Below are 12,449 nucleotides of genomic sequence, written 5' to 3'. Positions count from 1 at the left end.
AAATACATGGCACTTCTCACCAAATAAGTAATGTCGCCATAATTTCAAGGCGAATACAATGGCAGCTAATTCAAGATCATAGGTTGGATAATTTTTCTCATGTGGCTTTAATTGTCTCGACGCATAGGCCACAACTCGATCTTCTTGCATCAATACGCAACCTAACCCAAGTAGGGAGGCGTCACTATAGATGACAAACTCTTTACCCGATTCATTTGCACTAAGATTGAGCTTCATCAAATAAGTTTTCATTGATCAAAACTTTTCGACATTTTTCCGTCCATTCGAACTTAACATCTTTTGAAGTAGCTTCGTCATGGGTGTGGCTATCATCGAGAAACCTTTACAAACCGTCGATAGTAACAAGCAAGTCCCAAAAGCTCCGAACCTCAAGAATATTTCTGAGGCTTCCGATTAAGTATGGCTGAAATTTTGCTCGTCAACTCGAATACCCGATGAGGATACCACATGACCCAAGAAGCTAACCTCTCTTAACCGAACTCACACTTATCGAACTTAGCATATAACCGCTTATCTCGTAAAATTTGTAACACTAATCTCGGTGCTCAAAGATGTTCGGTCTCATCTCTTGAATAGACCAAGATGTCGTCAATGAACACAACTACGAACCGGTCCAAATCATCGTCTCAAGATCCGATTCATCAAATCCATAAATACCGTAGGGCATTAGTGAGCCCAAATGGCATCACTAAGAACTCGAGTGGCCGTATCTCGCTTAAAGCGTTTTGGGTATATCCGCATCTCGAATTCATGAATCGGTAATACCCCAATCTCAAATCTATCTTTGAAAACACTGAGGCTCCTTTTAGTTGATCAAACAAATCATCAATACGCGGTAATGGATATTTATTCTTTATCGTCACTTTATTCAGCTGACGATAGTCAATGCACAACCTCATGGTTCCGTCCTTCTTTTTCACAAACAATACTAGTGCACCCCAAGGTGAGAAACTTGGTCGAGCGAAACCTCTATCCGTCAACTCTTGCAATTGAGCTTTCAATTCTTTTAACTCGGTTGGTGCCATACGATACGGAGCTATCGAAATTAGCGTAGTCCCAGGTACAAGCTCAATACCGAACTCTACTTCCCAAACAGGTGGTAAACTCGGTAATTCTTCGGGAAAAACATCTGGGTATTCACAAACCACCGACACAGATTCGGGTTTCTTTTCCAATTCTTTGTCATCAAGTACATACGCAAGGTATGCTTCGCACCCCTTTCTTACATATTTCTGGGCCAACATTGCTGATATAACAGCTGGCAACCCCTTTAAGTCCGTAGACTCAACTCGGATTATCTCGTTATTTGCGCACCTCAAATCAATAGTCTTGCTTTTGCAATTCACAACCGCATAATGCACGGTCAACCAATCCAAACCAAGAATAACATCAAATTCATCAAATAGCAAAAGCATCAAGTCCGCCGAAAAACAGGAACCTCGAATTACTAGGGGGCATTTCTTACACACTTTGTCGACAAGCACGTAACGACCCAAGGGATTTGACACCCGAATTACAAACTCAGTAGACTCAATAGGTAAAGTCTTACTGGATGCTAAGGTTTCGCATATATAAAAATGAGTAGAACTAGGGTCAATCAAAGCAATCACATTAGTATCAAAGAGAGTAAAAGTACCGGTAATAACATCTGGCAAGGAAGCATCCTCGCGTGCGGCAGATAGCATAAGCCCTAGCAGAGCACGAGCCTCGGATCTGGTCGCAAAGATCTCTAGATCCTCTCTGACCACCACTAGCATTTCCCGTGTTTCTAGATGGTCTACCTTGAGCAGTGGTAGCACTCGATTTCCCACTCTGATTTACATTCTATTCAGACAATCTCGGGCAATCTTTGATAAAGTGGTCAACTGACCCGCACTTGTAGCAGGAGCGGTCATGGAATCTAAAACTTCCAGAATGCCATTTGCAACAATACTGGCACTCCGTTCTATCTCGACGATCATTTCCCACACTAGCGACCGAAGTGACTCGTGCACTCGAAAGGGGTCAATCGCGATCTCGTCTAGAAAAGCCCGAAGTGTCTCTAGACCGGCCTAAGCCATCTCTAAATTTCTTCGATGACTGTGGGAAGGGCTTCCCCGAAGACCTCTTACGAAACTCCCTTGCTCCTGCCTCAGCTTTTCTTTTCTCCATACTGAGCTCCTCGGCTTTGCAAGCTCGCTAGACAAGTGCCACAAATTCTCGGATTTCCAAAATGCCAACATACAGCTTTATATCATCATTCAATCCATCCTCGAAATGTTTACACATTACGGCTTCTGAGGAAATGCATTCTTGTGCGTACCGGCTAAGCCTTACAAACTTTCGCTCATAGTCAGAACCGACATGGAACCTTGTTTAAGTTCAAGAAATTCCTTCCGCTTTTGATCCATAAATCTCGATCGATATACTTTTTCCAAAACTCGCTTTGGAAAACTCCCAAGTTACTTGCTCTCTAGGCACAACAGAAGTCAACGTATTCCACCAATAGTAGGTAGAATCACGTAGCAAGGAGATAGCACACTTTAGGCACTCATCGGGTGTGCAAGATAGCTCATCGAGTACCCGAATAGTGTTGTCCAACCAAAATTCAGCTTGCTCGGCATCATCACTATCCGTAGCCTTAAATTCAAGAGCCCCATGTTTTTGAATTTCATCAACTGGGGCTTCTTTGACCTTATTTGGTCAGATACCGGAGGTATGGTAGGTGCGGGGGTTGTGTTTGTCGGGAATGGAGGTTGTGGAACAGCCGTATTAGTTTGAATGTATTGGTTGAACCAATCATTCATCATGCTATAGAAAGCTTGTCTAGCTTTATCATTCGGATTACTAGCATTAGGTTGAGAGTCCGCCGGCGCTGTCCCTTGTGTGGGAGCAGACGCTACACTCTCAAGATCATCAGCTACCGCTCGGTCGGGATCGGGATCCATTACTATAAATAAACACATTTCAATTGTCAGAAATCACCACACTATCAAATAAATCACATAATGGCATGTATAGCTAGACCCAACGTATTACGGTAGTCCTAGAATCGACTAAACCGTAGCTCTGATACTAATTTAATTGTAACACCCCATACCCGAGACCGTTGCCAGAGTCGAACACGAGGTGCTAACCGACTAAATTCATTTTTCTCTCACAGTCCATTTGAAAATTTTCCAGACAAGCTGGATACTGCATCACTGACACCTTAAAAATCATATCTTGAGTTCCAAAACTCGAAAATCAGTTTCGTAATTTTTCCCTGAAACTAGACTCATATGTACATCTACATATTTTATTCTAGAATTTTTGGTCAGGCCAATTAGTACAGTTTATTAGTTAAAGTCTCCCCTGTTACAGGGTGCGACTACACTGACTTTCATGCATTACAATTTGGATATCTCCCTGTACAGGGCTTCAATACTGATGGCGTTTGTTTATATAGAAACTAGACTCAAAGAGAAATCTATACATATATGGAATGACTTCTAGATGTCTCTGGTTAATTTATAATGAATTTCAAAAGTCAGATCAGGGGATCCAGAAACCATTCTCGCCCTGTCTCACGAAAACTTTAATAACTCATAATATACTGTTCATATGATCGTTTTGTTACTTTCCTATGAAAACAGATTCTTCAAGGTTCGATTACATAATTTATTCACTATTTAATTCCATCCCTACTATTTTTAGTGATTTTTCACATCCACATCACTGCTGCTGCCAGTATCTATTTTTAAGGTAAACTTTACCTATTTCATGATCCTCCATGGATCAACTAGAGTTTTTCATACATATATCAAAAGTGATCATGAATAACCATTCCCATGGCTAACCGTTACCAACATTTCCTTACCTCTCGACGGACAACATACAAAACGATTATAATGCTATGATCAAAGTATATTTAAGCCATCTTCGCATGGCTATCCAAATTTACACAAAACCGAAAGGTACATGACCTACATCAAAAGGGTAGTCCTATACATGCCATTTCAAAGTTCAACCAAAAGTATACCAAAAGGAGCTTTGATAGTGTGGGAGACTTCGACTTCAAAATCCCGAGTCCGATAGCTGAAGAACTAAAATCTATAAAACAGAAAATCAAATCAACGGAGTAAGCATTTAATGCTTAGTAAGTTTGAGTCATGAATTTAGACACAATCAAAGTATAGCATTCGTGTAACTAAACAGATAATTTCATATGCACAATCTCTCAATATCATACTTATTTCACATTACCAACCCTTATATTCATACACAAAGATCAACTTAGCCAAAGGTCGGTAGCTCATTTATCAACTGAGCGAATACTTATTTGTAAGGGCTCAACTAATTCAAAGCACATACGAAACATACATCATTGATGGGATTTTACAAGCGTATTAACTGAAATTTTTACAGCAAGTTCATTCATTCCCGAATCACGAACCTTCGGAATTTAACCGGATATAGCTACTCATTCAAATGCCTTCGGGACATAGCCCGGTTATAGTAACTCGCACAAATGCCTTCGGGACTTAACCCGGATTTGGTAACTCGCACAAATGCCTTCGGATCTTAGTCCGGATTTAGTAACTCGCACAAATGCCTTCGGATCTTAGTCCGGATATAGTCACTTAGCATAAAGCCTTTGGGACTCAGCCCGGACATCATTCGAATAACCATGCACATTTATCAATAAATCATGACACATCTGTATTTCATTTTCATTACCAAAGCTCAAACACAAGACACTTATCACACTTGCAATTTCGGCTCAATAGCCACATACAAAGAGCAGAATTTTGATTTGCTTAAAACATGATCTAATCAAATTATAATCGAAGCTCCATTGCTCGAAAACTTACCTCGGATGTGGTTGAACGTTTCCGGCGGCTATTCGATAACTTTTTCCTTTCCCTTATCCAACGGTGGTCCTCTAAGCTCTTGAGCTAATTCAAACAAATTTAACTTATTAAAGTCTCATTATGCTAGCTTATGGCCGAATATGACAAGGAGTTTGATAGGTCATATGGCCACCTTCTAGGTCAACTACACAATGGTCATATGCATTTTAATGACATCAAGCAATTTAATACAATTCATTCAACATCAAAAGGAAACCTCAAGGTACTTGGCCCATATATACTTTAGGCATTAGAGTCACATATATACATGGAAATCTGAATCAAACTCAACATTTTAGCTAATATTCCCCTTGGTCAATTCTTCTAAGCCAAGATAAAACATCGATATGCTTGCCTCTAACCGAATACATGCAACCCCAATCTTCTTCCTATGGCCGAATATGCATGTCTATGTTGAGGCCGATTATATACTTAATACCACACAAAATGGCATACATTTTACTAACTAATGCATTACATATTATAACTCAATACGCATCCATCGCTTACTCCATAACCGAAACACCATCATATGTAAATATATACCTTGAGATAATATATAGGTCATACCAATACATCGTGTGCAATCATATATATATATATATATATATATGTGCAAGAGTCGAATCACAAAGTTGATTATAATCAAATATAAACATATATCCAAAACATAGATCTTACCTACCATGCAATAAGCATAAATCATACTTATGGATATACCATGACCGATACTTCCAACAACACCAAATAAAAACATACTTCATGGATCAAAGGTAGAACCAAGAAAGGAACTCATATTCATCAAGATTTAGCATGAAACACGACCATCACCCTTATTAATCTCCATAGCCGAAAACCTTACTTATTCCAAAATCACAATTTCAACATGGGTTACCAACAATAACTTGATATCTCACTCATAATCAACTAGGATTTCAAGAACTAGTATCAACTTCCTTACCTTAATATCGACCTAAGATGACCGATTGCTTCACTCCTTCCTTCCTCCTCTCAATCCGGCCAAGAAGAACCAAAGAACACAACTTGTTTTCTTTCTTCCTTAGAATTTTTGGCCAAAAGAAATGAGAAAAAGATGGACACTTTTTTTTTGTTTTCTTTTCCTCAACTCACTGACAATGGGGGCATGGATGAGACCATTTTTTTTCATCACTCCTCCCTTTCATTATTTAATACCATGCTCATTATTTTATTTTTCCTAACATACATCACTAGCCTAACATGTTTGTGACATGTTTCCACCCATAGCATGGCCGCCACTATGCTTCAATTTGGCTAATTTGACATGCAAGGACAAACACTTTCCCACATGTATTAATAGGCCATTTTAACACTTTCCTAGCATATTTCTAAATTGTCTCACATAAGTCCCTACTAATAAATTTCACATTCACGACCAAATTAAAGTATGGAACTATCACACAAGCATTTACGCACATCATAAACACGAATATAACCTTTAATTATTTATAAGACTAAAGCCGTGGTCTCGAAACCACTTTCGACTAGGGTCAATTTAGGGTCATCACAAGTCTCCGACTTGAATAGGTTGCCACCGTAATATCATCGATGTTGGCTCGTAAATATGTAAGAAAGGGTGTGAAGCATACCTTGCGTATGTACTTGATGACAAAGAGTTAGAAAAGAAGCCTGAATCTATGCCAGTGGTTTGTGAATACCCGGATGTTTTTCCTAAAGAATTATCGGGTTTACCACCTGTTCGGGAGGTAGAGTTTGGTATTGAGCTTGTACCTGGGACTACACCGATTTCGATAGCTCCGTATCGTATGGCACCAATAGAATTAAAGGAATTAAAAGCTTAGCTACAAGAGTTGACGGATAGAGGTTTCGCTTGACCAAGTTTCTCACCTTGGGGTGCACCAGTACTGTTTGTGAAAAGAAAGGACGGAACCATGAGGTTGTGCATCGACTATCGTCAGCTGAATATGGTGACAATAAAGAATAAATATCCGATACCGCGCATTGACGATTTGTTTGATCAACTAAAGGGAGCCTCAGTGTTTTCAAAGATAGATTTGAGATCGGGTTATTATCAGTTGCAAATTCAAGATTCAGATATACCCAAAACTGTTTTCAGAACGAGATACGGTCACTACGAATTCTTAGTGATGCCACTGGCTCACTAATGCCCCGCAGTATTTATGGATTTGATGAATCGGATCTTCGAATCGTATTTGGATCGGTTTGTAGTTGTGTTTATCGATGATATTTTGGTCTATTCGAGAAATGAAACCGATCATCTTTGAACACTTGGGATTAGTGTTGCAAATTTTACAGATAAGCGGTTATATGCTAAGTTCAAGAAGTGTGAGTTCGGTTAAGAGAGGTTAGCTTCTTGGGTCATGTGGTATCTCGTGACGGTATTCGAGTTGATCCGAGCAAAATTTCAGCCATACTTAACTAGAAGCCTCCGAGAAATATTACTGAGGTTCGGAGCTTTTTGGGACTAGCCGGTTACTATAGACGGTTTGTAAAGGGTTTCTCGATGATAGCCACACCAATGACGAAGCTACTTCAAAAAGATGTTAAGTTCGAATGGACGGAAAAATGTCAGAAAGGTTTTGATCAACTGAAAACTTATTTGACTGAAGCTCCAATTCTAGTGCAGCCCAAATCAGGCAAGGAGTTTGTCATTTATAGTGATGCATCCCTACTTGGGTTGGGTTGTGTATTGATGCAAGAAGGTCGAGTTGTAGCTTATGCGTCGAGGCAACTGAAGCCACATGAAAAAAATTATCCAACCCATGATCTCGAACTGGCTGCCATCGTATTCGCTTTGAAAATATGGCGACATTATTTATTCGGTGAGAAGTGCCATGTATATTCAGATCACAAAAGTCTCAAATATTTGATGACTCAAAGAGACTTGAATCTGCGACAAAGGCGTTGGCTTGAGTTGTTGAAAGATTATGAGCTTGTCATTGATTATCACCCGGGAAAGGCTAATGTGGTTGCGGACGCCTTAAGCCGAAAATCACCGCTTGTTTTTACTGAGCGATGAATGTACACTTGTTCGTTTCTACCCAACAATGTGTTAGTAGCTGAATTAAAGGCCAAACCATTGTTGATTCATCAAATTCGTGAAGCTCAGAAAGTCGATGAAGAATTGATTGCAAAACGGGCTGAATGTGTTTCGAACATGGAATCAGAGTTTCAAATTGACAATGACGATTGTTTGAGGTTCGGAAGTCGTTTATGTGTCCCAAGAAATCCAGAACTTATTTCGATGATTCTGAACGAAGCTCATTGTAGCCGAATGTCAATTCACCCGAGGAGTATGAAAATGTACAATGACCTAAGACGTCAGTTTTGGTGGCATGGTATGCAACAAGACATTTTCGATTTTGTTTCGAAGTGTTTAATATGTCAGCAAGTGAAGGTGGAACATCAAGTGCCTACGGGTTTACTTCAGCCGATCATGATACCTGAATGGAAATGAGATCGAGTCACGATGGATTTTGTATCTGGGTTGCCAGTATCGGCAAGTAAGAAAGATGCGATTTGGGTTGTTGTTGATAAACTGACTAAGTCGGCTCACTTTATCCCCGTACATACGGATTTTTCATTGGATAAACTAGCTGAATTGTATGTTTCTCAGATTGTGAGATTACACGGGGTACCTATTTCTATTGTGTCGGATAGAGATCCGAGATTCACCTCGCGATTTTAGAAGAAATTGCAAGAAGCCTTGGGTACCAAGTTGCATTTTAGCACCGCTTTTCATCCACAAACTGATGGTCAATCCGAGCGGATAATTCAGATACTTGAGGATATGTTGAGATGTTGCATCCTCGAGTTTAGTGGTTCATGGGAACAGTATTTACCTTTGATTGAATTCGCTTACAACAATAGTTTTCAATCAAGTATTAAGATGGCACCTTACGAAGCTCTGTACGGTCTAAAATGCCGTACACCATTGTTTTGGACCGAGCTAGGTGAAAGTAAAATTTTTGGAGTTGATTTGATTAAAGATGCTGAGCAGAAAGTAAAAGTAATCCGTGAAAGTCTGAAGGCAGCCACAGATCGTCAGAAGTCTTACGCGGATTTGAAACGAAAAGACATTGAGTATCAGGTGGGAGACAAAGTGTTTCTTAAAGTTTCACCTTGGAAAAAGATACTCAGATTTGGCTGTAAGGGCAAATTGAGTCCGAGATTTATTGAGCCGTATGAAATCTCCGAACGAGTTGGTCCAGTTGCATATAGGTTACTTTTACCCCCTGAACTTGAAAGGATTCACAACGTTTTTCATGTTTCGATGCTTCGACGTTACAGATCCGATCCTTCGCACGTAATAAACCCCTCCGAGGTTGAAATTCAAGCCGATATGAGTTATGAAGAAGAACCGATTCGTATCCTAGCTCGTGCAGTGAAAGAGTTGCGAAACAAAAGGGTTCCATTAGTAAAGGTGTTATGGCTCAAACACGGGATCGAAGAAGCTACTTGGGAAACCGAGAACGCCATGAAAGAACGATACCCAAACCGATTTACGGTAAGATTTTCGGGACAAAATTTCTTAAGTGGGGGAGAGTTGTGACACCCTAAAGTGACCCTAGTCGAAAGCGGTTTTGGGACCACTAAACCGAGTCACCAAATTATTTGAATATGATAATTATTGTCTAAAATATGTGAATATGAATGTGTGAAAGTTTTAAGCTTTGATTTAGTTAATTGCATGTGAATTTAGTTAATAGGACTTATGTGTGACATTTTGAAATGTGATAGGTTAATCTATAAGGATCTATTAGTGCATGTAATCAAAGGGTGGACTTGCATGTCAATTTCCCCATTTAATTAGTAGTGGCCGCCATGACAATAAGGGTGGACAAAGTGTGATGGGTAAAACATGTCATAAACATGTTGTGTTAATGGTTTATGTTAGAAATGATAAAATAAGGAGCATGGTAATAAAATAATGAAAAGAAAAATGATGAAGAAAAAAAAAGTTCTCATGTTGTGAACTTGGCCGAATAGAAGAAAGAAAGAGAGGGAAAAGAGCTTGGAGAAAATCGGCTATGGTGGTTTACTAGGCTAAGGTATGTTGATGTTGTTCCATGAGATTCATGCATATTTTAGTTGTTAGCTTGAGTTCTACCTATCCCATGGTCTAAATCTTTGCTCGAGATGGAGATGATATTCGCCATGGGTGTTGCCTTCTTGGTTGGTGGTTGATGTTGTGGTGATGAGACATGAAGATGAGCTAAGTTTCGGCTAAGGTGGACTTGTGTTGATGTCATTTGCATGCTAAGTGTGAAGCTTTGTAATGATACATGTGATGGTGATTGATGACTCTTGGATTTTCTTTTTAGCATTTTTGAGTTAGACATTAAGTTCTTTGTTTAACCCATGACCAAAATTGAAATGGTATGGTGTCTTGATGCATTCGGCCATGGTAGGAAGTAGATGAAAATTGATAGTAAGGTGAAGTGCAAATATTAGTATTTGATTATTAGTGTATATATGTGTATTACCCGAGTTTTGAACTTGAAACGAAATGGTATGTAGTCAATTCAAGTAACCATATTTGTAGGAAGTATTAAGCATATAATCGGCCTCAACATAGACATGCATATTCGGCCACATGAGGTAGATTGGTGTTGCATGTATTCGGTTAGAGGCAAGCATATTGATGCTTTTATCTTGGCTTAGATAATCGCTAAAAGAGAGTGTGGGCTAATATGTTGAGTTGATTCATGATTTCATATATATGTGACTCTAATGTCTAATGTATATATGGGTTAAGTACCTTGAGTTTCTCTTTTGATGTTCAAATGATTAAATCAATTTATTTGTTAAATTAAGCTCAAGAGCAAAGGGAACTAAATCCGATAAAGGGAAGGAAAAGTGATCAAATAGTCGTCGAAATCATTCGACAACATCCGAGGTAAGTTTTCGAGTAATGAAACTTAGTTTACGATTTGATTAAGTCATGACGTATAATCATAACTAATATACAGTGATATAATGATTCTACTTGAATTATATGTTGAGTTAATTAGTCTATACGTATGATGGGTAGCCGTATGTGCATAGAGATCATGTCACAAAGCAAACCAAATCATGCTGTTTGTATGTGGCTATTGAGCCGAAAATGGGAATGCTTAATAATTGACTTGTGTTTGAATTCTAGTTATGAAAATGAAATAAAGATGTGTCATGATTTACTGATATGTGCATGAATATTCGGATGATAACCGGACTAAGTCCCGAAGGCATTTGTGCTAGTGACTAATTCCGGGCTAAATCCCGAAGGCATTGTTGCGAGTTACTAATTCCGGGCTAAGTCCCGAAGGCATTTGTCCGAGTTACTATATCCGGGCTAAGTCCCGAAGGAATTTGTCCGAACTACTATATCCGGGCTAAGTCCCGAAGGCATTCGAGTGAGTGGCTATATCCGGTTAAATCCCGAAGGTACTTGGTTTGGGAATGAGCGATCTTGCTGTAATAATTTCAATTAATACGCTCGTAAAATCCCAACGATGAGGTATGTTTCGTATATGCATTGAAATAATTGATTCCTTCTAAATAGTATTCGCTCAATCGATTAACAAGCTTCTGGCTTTTAGTCAAGTTGATTCCTTATGTATGAATATAAGGGTTGGAAATGTGAAGTAGGTATGATTGTGAGAATATGTGCATATGAAATTATCCGTTTAGTCATATGAATGCTATACTTCAATTGTGCCTAATTTCATTGCACAAAACTTACTAAGCATTAAATGCTTACTCCGTTTCTTTGATTCTCTGTTTTATAGATTTTGGTTCGTCAGCTATCGGACTTGGGATTGTCGAAGTCGAAGTCGTCCACACTATCAAAGACCTTTTGGTACACTTTTGGTTGAACTCTGAAAATGGCATGTATAGGACTACCCTTTTTGTTGTTGGTCATGTACCCTTTGGTTTTGTATAAATTTGGATAGCCATACGAAAATGGCTTATATATACTTTGAGCATAGTATTATAATCGTTTTGTATGTTGTTCATTGAGAGGTATGGAAATGTTTGGTAACGATTAGCCATTGGAATGGTTAATCATGATCATTTTTGGTGCTATGTATGACAAGTTCTAGTTGATTCATGGAAACTATGAAATAGGTAAAGTCTACCTTAAAGGCAGATGCTGACAGCAGCAGTGTTGTGAATTTGAAAAATCACTAAAAATAGTAGGAATGGAATTAATTAGTGAATAAATTATGTAATCGAACCTTGATGAATCTACTTTCATATGGAAGAAACGAAATGATCATATGAGTTTTATTTTAAGAGATATTTAAGTTTTCATGTAACAGGGCTAGAGCAATTTCTGGATCCTCTGACCTGACTTTGGAAATTCACTATAAATTAACCAGAGATAATTAGAAGTCATTCCCTATATGTACAGAATCCTTTTCGAGTCTATATTCTTTAGGAACAAACGGCATAAGTATTTAAGCCCTGTACAGGAAGATATCTAAGTCGTAATGCATGAAGGTCAGAGTAGTTGAACCCTGTAATAGGGGAGACTTTAACTAATAAACTGTA

Source organism: Gossypium arboreum, chromosome 13 (assembly GCF_025698485.1).
Source record: "Gossypium arboreum isolate Shixiya-1 chromosome 13, ASM2569848v2, whole genome shotgun sequence".
NCBI lineage: Eukaryota > Viridiplantae > Streptophyta > Magnoliopsida > Malvales > Malvaceae > Gossypium > Gossypium arboreum.
Note: the sequence above shows the minus strand (reverse complement) of the source record.